This window comes from Bubalus kerabau, chromosome 6 (genome assembly GCF_029407905.1).
Source record: "Bubalus kerabau isolate K-KA32 ecotype Philippines breed swamp buffalo chromosome 6, PCC_UOA_SB_1v2, whole genome shotgun sequence".
NCBI lineage: Eukaryota > Metazoa > Chordata > Mammalia > Artiodactyla > Bovidae > Bubalus > Bubalus kerabau.
Genome location: NC_073629.1, coordinates 55,359,308 through 55,373,090, shown reverse-complemented (window position 1 = coordinate 55,373,090; position 13,783 = coordinate 55,359,308). Strand labels below are relative to the sequence as shown.

General features: G+C 39.8%; 1 long non-coding RNA gene across 1 annotated transcript in view; it reads left to right on the top strand.

Moving 5' to 3' along the window:
• LOC129655169 (uncharacterized) overlaps positions 1 to 13,783 on the top strand; it is a 49,239-nt gene that overhangs the window by 17,482 nt on the left and 17,974 nt on the right. The window contains exon 4 of the long non-coding RNA XR_008715794.1: positions 909 to 965. This is a non-coding gene — a long non-coding RNA (uncharacterized LOC129655169). The remainder of the gene's footprint in view (positions 1 to 908; positions 966 to 13,783) is intronic.

Here is a 13,783-nt window from a genome sequence, read left to right as displayed (position 1 = left end):
TCTTTAATAGCTTTAGAGTAATATGAAACTGAAAGCACTGCACTGAGAGCAAAGCAATGACTCAACAAGCATAAAAGGAATTTTTGGCAGCTGTCCTAGTATGAGGGAAGATGGGTTTTACACAATTTCTCAACTAGAACCTTCACATTATTTTTTTTGAAAGACATCTTAGAGATCATTTAATATTTTGAAAAGTGTCTATTAGATACTTAAGTATAATGGAATGTGTCTCAGAATTGGGGATCAGTTTAGGAAACCTAGAAGAGGAAGCATATTAATTTTTAGGTTTAATTTCTTTAAATAATGGACACACAGTGGACCTGGCTCCTCATTTATACATGCCATAAGTGAAGAAAAAGACACATCTTACATATTTATGAACACACAGCCCCTGGAACGTAATACCAACTGCCCAGGCAGAAAGGAGTTCCCTGTGTTGCACACACGTTCCATGCGCTGTGCTGATGGCTGTACATGGGTTAAATATTGATATCTCATAACAGACATTTCCCTACCATTTTATAGAAACTGAGACACAGAAATATTTAATATCTTGTCTCATATTACAGCACTGTAAATAATCTGAACCAAATCATTCTTGTTTCCAACCCCTCCTGTTTAACCTCTTCAATATATTGCCTTTCCTTGTCTGTTCAGTGAATAGCAGTAGAAGTAACAGCTTTATTTCTTGATTGTTCTAAGGGCACACATTTTACAAGTCTAATTCAGTCCTGAGTATAATCATGCAAAATAAGTGGTCTTGTCTCCATCTCACAGTGAAAAAACAAGAAGCCTTGAGGGAGGGTAAATAATATGCCTGGCCAAATTCACTAAGCACGTTGTAGAGGTGGGATGTGAAGTTGAAACTGTGTTTGCCCTTAAACTCTTCTTTTTCTCCTCCTCAACAGGGCTTCTGAAGGAGGGAATAGTAAAGTGAGGAAGAAGGGAGATATTCAAGGAGGAAGGTAAATATTTATAAGTTCTTCTGATCTCATGGTACATTGGTGTTTCTCCCCACCTGGAAGCCAGTGTCTGAAGTTTAACAAATAGAATTATTTGTTTTAATTATTTTGTTTTGTTTTATTATTATTTAACAAATAATTCTATTTGTTAAATTACTTTCTTTTCTTCTTTGCTATTATCTTTTAAAGTGTCTCTGGGTAAGAAGTACTTCAACTTGCTTTGAAAAATATCATTTATCTGGGTCTTCCATTTGCTGGAAGGGCTTCCCTGGTGGCTCAGATGGCAAAGAAACTGCCTGCAATGTGGAAGGCCTTGGTTCGATCCCTGGGTCTGGAAGATCCCCTGGAGAAGTGAATCGTTGCCCACTCCAGTATTCTTGCCTGGAGAATCCCATGGACAGAGGAGCCCAGTGGGCTATAGTTCATGGAGTCACAAAGAGTCAGACACAACTGAGTGACTACCACTTGCACTTTCACTTGTTGGAACACACTCAGGTTGCTCTTGTCTTAGCAATCTGTGTATAACAATTTGCTGCATGTGAGCCTGTCTTATGCTAGGTCTTGACAAGACTGGTTCCTTCTTGTTCTACTGGTCTCAGCTAAATAGTATCTTCTCATCGAGGTCTTCCATGATTGCTAATCTCCATCCTATCATCCTGTTTTTTTTTTGCGTTCTTTTTACTTTTCCCTATGACAACCTGAGGGATTGAGGGCAAGAGGAGAAGGGGACGACAGAGGATGAGATGGCTGGATGGCATCACTGACTCAATGGATGTGAGTCTGAGTGAACTCCGGGAGTTGGTGATGGACAGGGAGGCCTGGCGTGCTGCGATTCATGGGGTTGCAAAGAGTCGGACACGACTGAGCGACTGAACTGAAGTGAACTGAACTGATGACTACCTGAAATTCAAGTTCATAAAAGCATTGCCTCCTTGTGTCAACTGATGTATCTCCAGCACTTAAAACACAGTTTGACTGACAGTATAAGCTCAATGGGTATTATATGTGACTAAGTATAAAACAATTTCAAATATGAGAGTAACAACACCATTTGCTAACTTGAAGTGTAGAAGAAATATTAAAATGCTTATGTAAAGCATTTAATTTATTTGTTAATTTACTTACATTTTAAAATTATATATTTTATATTTTATATATATGTAAATCTACTTCTGCTTCATTGACTATGCCAAAGTCTTTGTGTAGATCACAACAAACTATGGAAAATTCTTCAAGAGATGGGAATACCAGACCATCTGACCTGCCATCTGAGAAATCCGTATGCTGGTCAGGAAGCAATAGTTAGAACTGGACATGGAACAACAGACTGGTTCCAAATAGGGAAAGGAGTATGTCAAGGCTGTATATTGTCACCCTGCTTATTTAACTTCTATGCACAGTACATCATGAGAAACGCTGGGCTGGAAGAAGCACAAGCTGGAATCAAGATTGCTGGGAGAAATATCAATAACCTCAGATATGCAGATAACACCACCCTTATGGCAGAAGCAAAGAAGTAAAGAGCCTCTTGATGAAAGTGAAAGAGGAGAGGGAAAAGTTGGCTTAAAACTCAACATTCAGAAAACTAAGATGGCATCTGGTCCCATCACTTCATGGCAAATAGATGGGGAAACAGTAGAAACAGTGACAGACTTTACTTTTTTGGGCTCCAAAATCACTGCAGATGGTGACTGCAGCCATGAAATTAAAAGACGCTTACTCCTTGGAAGGAAAGTTATGACCAACCTAGATAGCATATTCAAAAGCAGAGACATTACTTTGCCAACAAAGGTCCGTCTAGTCAAGGCTATGGTTTTTCCAGTAGTCATGTATGGATATGAGAGTTGGACTCTAAATAAAGCTGAGTGCTGAAGAATTGATGCTTTTGAACTGTGGTGTTGGAGAAGACTCTTGAGAGTCCCTTGGACTACAAGGAGATCCAACCAGTCTATCCTAAAGGAAATTAGTCCTGAATATTCATTGGAAGGACTGATTCTGAAGCTGAAACTCCAATATTTTAGCCACCTGATGCGAAGAACTGACTCACTGGAAAAGACCCTGATGCTGGGAAAGATTGAAGGCGGGAGGAGAAGGGGACGAGAGAAGATGAGATGGTTGGATGGCATCACCAACTCAATGGACATGAGTTTGAGTAAACTCCGGGAGTTGGTGATGGACAGGAAGGCCAGGCAAGCTGTAGTCAATGGGGTCACAAAGAGCTGGGCACAACTAAGCGACTCAACTGAACTGAATGCTGATATATTTTTCTTATATTTTATAAAATAACTTTTTGATTGAAATATAGTTGATATACAATATTACATTAGTTTCAAGTGTACTACATAATAACTTGACATATGCTACATTATGGAATGATCATCACAATAAATCTGTAACCATCAGTCCCCTTGCAAAGTTATTAAAGTATCATTGACCATATAGCTTATTCAGTATATTATATTACTGTGGTTTATGCATTATATAAACAGAGGTTTGTAACTCAATCCCCCTCACCCCTTTGCCTGCCATGGCTCTGTATTTGCAAAAGTGCACTGAAACACTGTGGTGCTGTGGCCTTACTCACTGTACTGTGACATTCCGAGTAGTCATGTTATAAAGTAAAAAGTCTCTGACTCTCCTCTACTTTTTCTTATGAGACAGCACTTTCTTTGTCAATTAAGGACAGCTTGCAACTGTTCTATTGGACACATGCCAGTCAAAAGCAAAAGCAAGCTTAGTTTCTCAGAAATGGACTAGATGTTAGGAAACCAGCTCCTTCCTGATTAGCACAATGGGTTACGTGCAGTTTTGTGTTTGTTTTTTGTGTGTGTGTGTGTGCGTGTGTGTCTCTCAAGCTGCTTGAAATATTTCCTAGGGACATTTTTTTTCTAAATGCTGGCTAGGAGGAAGCTGTAATTCCTCAGTTTCCTGTATATGTGGAGTTGCAGTCTCTAGAATATTTACATTATTCTAAAAATAGCCATATTCAAGTTAATTTGCAGGTTAGTATTATTGCATTAAACTTTGTATGTGTATAAATGCTTAATGTTTTCAAATGCTGTCCAAATTTTAGTTTCCATAAAACAGACTCTGAATTTTAGGTTTGGAATGTTTTTATATTAAATTGCTTGACATGTGAAAAACTTCATGTGGCCTGTTCTAGTGTACTCAATACCAGGGATGTTATTCAGCTGGAGGCACTAAGTCTCATATACAAAGAAATCAAGACAGCACATGAGAAAATAGTCTGCAATATATGTGTATGTATAGGAAACATATGTACTTGTGTGCACCTATGCTAGGTGTAGACGGGCATGTAAAAATCAATTAGACATAGTCATAGCCCTAAGTACAGCTTAATCTAGTGGGTGAGACCCTGATGCTGGGAAAGATTGAAGTCAGGATGAGAAGGGGAAGGCAGAGGATGAGATGGTTGGATGGAATCACTGACGCGATGGACATGAGTTTGAGTAGGCTCCAAGAGTTGGTGATGGAAAAGGAAGCCAGGTGAGCTGCAGTCCATGGGGTCATAAAGAGTCGGACACAACTGAGCAACTGAACAACAACAAAAGTTACCCCACCTTAGGCAAAAGACTGGAATGAGATGTGGGAATGTATGAATGCTGCATAGCACTGTCTTTAAGAGCATCAAGCTCTTTGCTTTCTGTCTCTTGATGTCATGAAATGTCCCACTCATTGAGATGAAAATCAGTACAGTTCAGTTCAGTCTCTCAGTCACGTCCAACTGTTTGTTACCCCATAAATTGCGGCATGCCAGGATTCCCTGTCCATCACCAACTCCCGGAGTTTACTCAAACTCATGTCCATTGATTCAGTGATTCTGTCCAACTATCTCATCCTCTGTTGTCCCCTTCTCCTCCCACCTTCAATCTTTCCCAGCATCAGGGTCTTTTCCAGTGAGTCAGTTCTTCACATCAGGTGGCCAAAGTATTGGAGTTTCAGCTTCAGATCAGTCCTTCCAATGAATATTCAGGACTGATTTCCTGTAGGATGGACTGGTTGGATCTCCTTGCAGTCCAAAGGACTCTCAACAGTCTTCTCCAACACAGAGTGCAAAGGCATGGATTCTTCAGCGCTCAGCCTTCTTTATAGTCCAACTCTCACATCCATACATGACTACTGGAAAAACCATAGATTTGACTAGACAGACTTTGTTGGCAAAAGTAATGTCTCTGCTTTTTAATATGCTGTCTAGGTTGGTCATAGCTTTTCTTGCAAGGAGTAAGAGTTTTTTAATTTCATGGCTGCAGTCACCATCTGAAGTGATTTTGGAGCCCCCCAAAATAAAGTCTTTTACTGTTTCCACTGTTTCCCCATCTATTTGTCATGAAGTGATGGGACTAGATGCCATGATCTTAGTTTTCTGAATGTTGAGTTTTAAGCCAACTTTTTCATTCTCCTCTTTCACTTTCATCAAGAGGTTCTTTAGTTCTTCTTCACTTTCTGCCATAAGGGTGGTGTCATCTACTGTCATCAATATCTGAGGTTATTGATATTTCTCCCGGCAATCTTGATTCCGGCTTGTGCTTCATCCAGCCCAGCATTTCTCATGATGTACTCTGCATAGAAGTTAAATAAGAAGGGTGACAGTATACCGCCTTGATGTACTCCTTTCCCTAATTGGAACAAGTCCATTGTTGCATGTTCAGTTCTAATTGTTGTTTTCTGACCTGCATACAGGTTTCTCAGAAGGCAGGTCAGGTAGTCTGGTATTCCATCTCTTTCAGAATTTTCCACAGTTTATTGTGATTCACACAGTCAAAGGCTTTGGCATAGTCAATGAAGCAGATGTTTTTCTGGAACTCTCCTGCTTTTTCGATGATCCAGTGGATGTTGGCAATTTGATCTCTGGTTCCTCTGCCTTTTCTAAATTCAGCTTGAACATCTGGAAGTTCATGGTTCACGTACTGCTGAAGCCTGGCTTGGAGAAGTTTGAGCATACTTTATGTGTGTGTGTGTGTGTTCAGTCGCTCAGTCATGTCCGACTCTTTGTGACCCCATGGACTGTAGTCCACCAGGCTTCTCTGTCAACGGGATTCTCCAAGCAAGAATACTGGAGTAGGTCGTCATTTCCTACTCCAGGACTAGCATGTGAGATGAATGCAATGTGAGATGAGTGCAGTTGTGTGGTAGTTTTCAGCATTCTTTGGCATTTCGTTTCTTTGGGGTTGGAATGAAAACTGACCTTTTCCAGTCCTGTGGCCACTGCTGAGTTTTCCAAATTTGCTGGCATATTGAGTGCAGCACTTTCACAGCATCATCTTTCAGGATTTGAAATAGCTCAACTGGAATTCCATCACCTCTACTAGCTTTGTTCATAGTGATGCTTTCTAAGGCCCACTTGACTTCACATTCCAGGATGTCTGGCTCTAGGTGAGTGATCACACCATCATGATTATCTGGGTCATGAAGATCTTTTTTGTATAGTTATTCTGTATATTCTTGCCAAATCGTTCTAATATCTTCTGTTTCTGTTAGATCCATACCATTTCTGTCCTTTATTGTGCCAATCTTTGCCTGAAGTGTTCCCTTGGTATCTCTAATTTTCTCAAAGATATCTCTAGTCCTTTGCATTCTATTGTTTTCCTCTATTTCTTTGCACTGATCGCTGAGGAAGGCTTTCTTATCTTTCCTTGGAACTCTGCATTCAAACAGGTATATCTTTCCTTTCCTTTTCACTTCTCTTTTTTTCACAGCTATTTATAAGGCCTCCTCAGACAGCCATTTTGCTTTTTTGTTTAAAATAGCCTCCCTCAGATGCAGGACTCTTGTCCCACCTGAGAGATCCTCAGTCACCTTCATTATCTTCTCTATTCTTGTCAACCTATAAACAAGAACTGTCTTTTTATTCCAGTTAAATAAGTTAATCCTGGATACATATCTTTCCCTATACACATTGCAGCTCTTTCACTTCCATGTGGAGACACACTACATTTTTTATCCTTTTCCTTCCTTTGCCAGTCACTCCACTATCCAATCTGTCTCCTGTTCCCTTCCCATCCCTGTCCTCACCAAGGTTGCTGATCAGCTTCATCTCGACTCTTTCTTAGAATACACTATTTATAATTTAAAGCACAACAATCTCTATCCCAATTCCTGACAATTTTATTTGTTGCTTATTTTTCTCCAGACCACTTACCATCATCTAACACATAAGCGGACTTTGACTGTTTTTGTTTTGTTAATCATCTCCCTGACCCTAGACTAGAGCTGCATGGGGCATGGGTTTTATGCACTTTGTTCACTTCTGGACACTGAGCACTTAGAACAATGCATAGTATGTGTAGGTATTCCACACATATTTGTTGAATTATTGAGACATCATGGTGTCTTGAAACTCCTAGAGCATTTTCTGACTCTACTCTCGTCTCCTTCATATCACATCCTGCCTCTGCTCACCCCTGAGATGTTCGTGTTCTCAAGGCCCCATCATATACCCTTTGCTTTCTCATTCTCTTCATTATATGCATCATATTAGTTAGTTCAGTTGCTAGTCATGTCTGACTCTTTGTGACCCCATGAATCACAACATGCCAGGCCTCCCTGTCCATCACCAATTCCCGGAGTTCACTCAAACTAACGTCCATTAAGTCGGTGATGCCATCCAGCCATCTCATCTTCTGTCATTGCCTTCTTCTTCTGCCCCAAATCCTTCCCAGCATCAGGGTCTTTGCAATGAGTCAACTCTTCGCATGAGGTGGCCAAAGTATTGGAGTTTCAGCTTCAACATCAGTCCTTCCAATGAACACCCACGACTGATCTCCTTTAGGATGGACTGGTTGGATCTCCTTGCAATCCAAAGGACTCTCAAGAGTCTTCTCCAATACCACAGTTCAAAAACATCAATTCTTCGGTGCTCAGCTTTCTTCACAGTCCAACTCTCACATCCATACATGACTACTGGAAAAACCATAGCCTTGACTAGATGGACCTTTGTTGGCAAAGTAATGTCTCTGCTTTTGAATATGCTATCTAGGTTGGTCATAACTTTCCTTCCAAGGAATGTCTTTTAATTTCATGGCTGTAATCACCATCTGCAGTGATTTTGGAGACCAAAAAAATAAAGTCTGACACTGTTTCCACTGTTTTCTCATCTATTTGCCATGAAGTGATGGGACCGAATGCCATGATCTTAGTTTTCTGAATGTTGAGCTTTAAGCCAACTTTTTCACTCTCCTGCTTGACTTTCATCAAGAGGCTTTTTAGTTCCTCTTCACTTTCTGCCATGAGGGTGGTGTCATCCTCCTATCTGAGGTTATTGATATTTCTCCTGGCAATCTTGATTCCAGCTTGTCCTTCTTCCAGCCCAGCATTTCTCATGATGTACTCTGCATATAAGTTAAATAAGCATGGTGACAATAGACAGCTTTGACATATTCCTTTTTCTATTTGGAACCAGTCTGTTGTTCTATGTCCAGTTCTAACTGTTGCTTCCTGACCTGCATACAGATTTCTCAGGAAGCAGGTCAGGTGGTCTGGTATTCCCATCTCTTTCAGAATTTTCCACAGTTTCTTGTGATCCACACAGTCAAAGGCTTTGGCATAGTCAATAAAGCAGAAATAAATGTTTTTCTGGAACTCTCTTGCTTTTTTGATGGTCCAGCAGATGTTGGCAATTTGATCTCTGGTTCCTCTGCCTTTTCTAAAACCAGCTTGGACATCTGGAAGTTCACAGTTCATGTACTGCTGAAGCCTGGTTGGAGAATTTTGAGTATTACTTCACTAGCGTGTGAGATGAGTGCAATTGTGTGGTAGTTTGAGCATTCTTTGGCATTCCCTTTCTTTGGGATTGGAATGAAAACTGACCTTTTCCAGTTCTGTGGCCAGTGCTGAATTTCCCAAAATTGCTAGCATATTGAGTGCAGCACTTTCACAGCATCATCTTTTATGATTTTAGAATTTGAAATAGCTCAACTGGAATTCCATCACCTCCACTAGCTTTGTTTGTAGTGATGCTTTCTAAGGCCCACTTGACTTCACATTCCAGGATTCTGGCTCTAGGCTAGTGATCACACCATCATGATTCTCTGGGTCGTGAAGATCTTTTTTGTACAGTTCTTCTATGTATTCTTGACACCTCCTCTTAATATCTTCTGCTTCTGTTAGGTCCATACCATTTCTGTCCTTTATTGAGCCCATCTTTGCATGAAATGTTCCCTTGGTATCTCCAATTTTCTTGAAGAGATCTCTCGTCTTTCCCATTCTGTTGTTTTCCTCTATTTCTTTGCATTGATCACTGAAGAAGGCTTTCTTATGTCTCCTTGCAATTCTTTGGAACTCTGCATTCAAATGGGAATATCTTTCCTTTTCTCCTTTGCTTCTCTTCTTTTCACAGGGATTTGATTTAGGTCATACCTGAATGGCCTAGTGGTTTTCCCTACTTTCTTCAATTTAAGTCTGAATTTGGCAATAAGGAGTTCATGATCTGAGCCACAGTCACCTCCCAGTCTTGTTTTTCCTGACTGTATAGAGCTTTTCCATCTTTGGCTGCAAAGAATATAATCAGTCTGATTTCTGTGTTGACCATCTGGTGATGTTCCTGTGTAGAGTCTTCTCTTGTGTTGTTGGAAGAGGGTGTTTGCTATGACCAGTGTGTTCTCTTGGCAAAACTCTATTAGCCTTTGCCCTGCTTCATTCTGTATTACACGGCCAAATTTGCCTGTTACCCCAGGTGTTTCTTGACTTCCTACTTTTGCATTCCAGTCCCCTATAATGAAAAGGACATCTTTTTTGGGTATTAGTTCTTTATTTTTTTTTTCTTTTTATTATTATTTTTTTTTACTTACAATATTGTATTGGTTTTGCCATACATCAACATGCATCTGCTACGGGTGTATATGTGTTCCCAATCCTGAACCCCCCCTCCCACCTCTCTCCCCATACCATCCCTCTGGGTCATCCCAGTGCGCCAGCCCCAAGCTTCCTGTATCCTGCATCGAACCTGGACTGGCGATTCATTTCTTATATGATATTATACATGTTTTAATGCCATTCTCCCAAATCATCCCCCCTCTCCCTCTCCCACAGAGTTCAAAAGACTGTTCTATACATCTGTGTCTCTTTTGCTGTCGCGCATACAAGGTTGTCATTACCATCTTTCTAAATTCCATATATATGTGTTAGTATACTGTATTGGTGTTTTTCTTTCTGGCTTACTTCACTCTGTATAATAGGCTCCAGTTTCATCCACCTCATTAGAACTGATTCAAATGTATTCTTTTTAATGGCTGAGTAATACTCCACTGTGTATATGTACCACATCTTTCTCATCCATTCATCTGCTGATGGACATCTAGGTTGCTTCCATGTCCTGGCTATTATAAACAGTGCTGCGATGAACACTGGGGTACACGTGTCTCTTTCAGTTCTGGTTTCCTCAGTGTGTATGCCCAGCAGTGGGATTGCTGGATCATAAGGCAGTTCTATTTCCGGTTTTTTTAAGGAATCTCCACAGTGTTCTCCATAGTGACTGTACTAGTTTGCATTACCACCAACAGTGTATGAGGGTTCCCTTTTCTCCACATCCTCTCCAGCATTTATTGCTTTGGGTATTAGTTCTAAAAGGTCTTGTAGGTCTTCATAGAATGTGGGGTAACTCCTCTCATGCCTCATATGGGCATCATTAAAACATAAATAACTTTCCTGTCTAACAAATCCTGCCTACTTCTCTGGGCATTCAAGGTCTCATTATGGATTCAGAAACTATGTTTCAAGACTCAGTCCTCTCTACTCTGCTACTGGGAATCTTTTTCAGAACTTAACTCAGGTGGCAGCTCAATAATGATATGATACCTATGGTGATACGTTCTCCATTTCATTTTCCTCCTCTTCACATGGACAGAAGTAAGAAAAGGAAGTGCTACATGTTCATGAATAGGAATGTAGAGTTCTCATCTCAGCCTTCTCACAAATTCTGCTTATGAATGCATACTTTTCCTCTTGGGAGTCTGATAAAAATATATAGGTTAATAGAAGTTGCATCAATTCTATAACATATGGAGTTTAGCTTATCAAGATATGTGGTGAATAACGGACAGAGAATGTTTCTTGAGACATTATTTTATATGTATAAAGTTTGGATTGTCTGTTGAAATTAAAGTAATATCTCTTCCTGTTGGGCTCTTAATTTCTTTTTTATTTTATTTTATTTTTAAACCTGAAACACTGTATTAGTTTTGCCAAACATCAAAACGAATCCACCACAGGTATACATATGCTCCCCATCCTGAACCCTCCTCCCTCCTCCCTCCCCATACCATCCCTCTGGGTCGTCCCAGTGCACCAGCCCCAAGCATCCAGTATCATGCATTGAACCTGGACTGGCAACTCGTTTCATACATGATATTACACATGTTTCAATGCCATTCTCCCAAATCATCCCACCCTCTCCCTCTCCAACAGAGTCCATAAGACTGTTCTATACATCAGTGTCTCTTTTGCTGTCTCATACACAGGGTTATTGTTACCATCTTTCTAAATTCCATATATATGCGTGAGTATACTGTGTTGGTGTTTTTCTTTCTGGCTTACTTCACTCTGTATAATAGGCTCCAGTTTCATCCACCTCATTAGAACTGATTTAAATGTGTTCTTTTTAATGGCTGAGTAGTACTCCATTGTGTATATGTACCACAGCTTTCTTATCCATTCATCTGCTGATGGACATCTAGGTTGCTTCCATGTCCTGGCTATTATAAACAGTGCTGCGATGAACATTGGGGTACACGTGTCTCTTTCCCTTCTGGTTTTCTCAGTGTGTATGCCCAGCAGTGGGATTTCTGGATCATAAGGCAGTTCTATTTTCAGTTTTTTAAGGAATCTCCACACTGTTCTCCATAGTGGCTGTACTAGTTTGCATTCCCACCAACAGTGTAAGAGGGTTCCTTTTTCTCCGCACCCTCTCCAGCATTTATTACTTGTAGACTTTTGGATTGCAGCCATTCTGACTGGTGTGAAATGGTATCTCATAGTGGTTTTGATTTGCATTTCTCTGATAATGAGTGATGTTGAGCATCTTTTCATGTGTTTGTTAGCCATCTATATGTCTTCTTTGGAGAAATGTCTATTTAGTTCTTTGGCCCATTTTTTGATTGGGTCATTTATTTTTCTGGAGTTGAGCTGTAGGAGTTGCTTGTATATTCTCGAGATTAGTTGTTTGTCAGTTGCTTCATTTGCTATTATTTTCTCCCATTCTGAAGGCTGTCTTTTCACCTTGCTAATAGTTTCCTTTGATGTGCAGAAGCTTTTAAGTTTAATTAGGTCCCATTTGTTTATTTTTGCTTTTATTTCCAATATTCTGGGAGGTGGGTCATAGAGGATCCTGCTGTGATATATGTCGGAGAGTGTTTTGCCTATGTTCTCCTCTAGGAGTTTTATAGTTTCTGGTCTTATGTTTAGATCTTTAATCCATTTTGAGTTTATTTTTGTGTATGGTGTTAGAAAGTGTTCTAGTTTCATTCTTTTACAAGTGGTTGACCAGTTTTCCCAGCACCATTTGTTAAAGAGCTTGTCGTTAATCCATTGTATATTCTTGCCTCCTTTGTCAAAGATAAGGTGTCCATATGTGCGTGGATTTATCTCTGGGCTTTCTATTTTGTTCCATTGATCTATATTTCTGTCTTTGTGCCAGTACAATACTGTCTTGATAACTGTGGCTTTGTAGTAGAGCCTGAAGTCAGGTAGGTTGATTCCTCCAGTTCCATTCTTCTTTCTCAAGATAGCTTTGGCTATTTGAGGTTTTTTGTATTTCCATACAAATTGGGAAATTATTTGTTCTAGCTCTGTGAAGAATACCGTTGGTAGCTTGATAGGGATTGCATTGAATCTATACATTGCTTTGGGTAGTATACTCATTTTCACTATATTGATTCTTCCAATCCATGAACATGGTATATTTCTCCATTCTTGCAAGTTTAACCCCTTTAGATTCTGGGCAACCTGGACTACCTGCTGTCATTCACTGTATTTTGTGAACTTCTTTTCCCTTGCTGATTTCCATCTGAGATCCACGGTGTGAACTGAATCCAAGGTCATCTAAATGTGTTATGTACTGTCTTCCTACAAACACTGGTTCTTCTGTGCACAGAGCTTGGACAATGAGGATCTAGGAAAAATTTTGCCCTGGCCTTTTAATTTGCTGTCTTTTTTTTTTTTTAACTTTACAATATTGTATTGGTTTTGCCATATATCAAAATGAATCTGCCACAGGTATACATGTGTTCCTCATCCTGAACCCCCCTCCCTCCTCCCTCTCTGTACCATCCCTCTGGGTCATCCCAGTGCACCAGCCCCAAGCATCCAGTATCGTGCATCGAACCTGGACTGGCGACTCGTTTCATATATGATATGAAATATGATATTTGCTGTCTTAATTCAACTTTTGTGACATATTCTTGTGAATTGTAAACTCATATGTTGGATAATGAGGTTAAATTCTCTTGTTCAGTCACTAAATTGTGTCCTATTCTTTGTGACCCTGTGGACTGCAATACTTCACCATGCTTCCTGCTTTCTGTTCTTCACCATCTCCTGGAGTTTTTCTCAAACTCACGTCCATTGAGTTGGTGATGCCATATTATCACTTTTTTTCTTTTTTGCTGAATATGTACTATATTTGTTCATTTAGAGCTTCTTCAAACTGGTTCTTGTGTAATGATGCGATATGCCAGAGTTTAACCACTTTTCTATGTATGGCCATTTAGATTGCTTTCAATATTTTGCAATTACAAACAATGCGGAAATGAACAGACCTACAAGCCTTCTCATGTTTTTTCTTTTTTTAAATATAAATTTATTTATTT